The 240-nt window shown below is 35.0% G+C and overlaps 1 non-coding gene across 1 annotated transcript in view; it reads left to right on the forward strand.

The window, feature by feature from the left end:
* Positions 1-4, forward strand: part of LOC139997347 (small subunit ribosomal RNA) — a 1924-nt gene extending 1920 nt beyond the window's left edge. Inside the window, exon 1 of the ribosomal RNA XR_011802744.1 lies at positions 1-4. This exon is cut by the window's left edge and continues 1920 nt beyond it. This is a non-coding gene — a ribosomal RNA (small subunit ribosomal RNA).
* The last annotated feature ends 236 nt before the right edge of the window (positions 5-240 follow it).

Genomic DNA, 240 nt, shown 5'->3' on the forward strand with positions numbered 1-240 from the left:
ATTAACGAAAAATACAAAAACACAAAGAATATATTTGACTTGAACACTGTATAATAAAATATATATAATATCGTCGGTAAGGAGCCGTACTCCTCCTATATCGACACAAAGTATATACGACGTATTAACAAGCTATATACTTTGACAAAAGCCAAATTTTACAATAAGGAGGTGAGAGACGCTCCAGTTACGAAACTATACGAAGAGTGTGGCACTCTCTCTCGATCATCGGGATGAAGA

This window comes from Bombus fervidus, unplaced genomic scaffold, assembly GCF_041682495.2.
Source record: "Bombus fervidus isolate BK054 unplaced genomic scaffold, iyBomFerv1 scaffold0059, whole genome shotgun sequence".
In the NCBI taxonomy this organism is placed as follows: domain Eukaryota; kingdom Metazoa; phylum Arthropoda; class Insecta; order Hymenoptera; family Apidae; genus Bombus; species Bombus fervidus.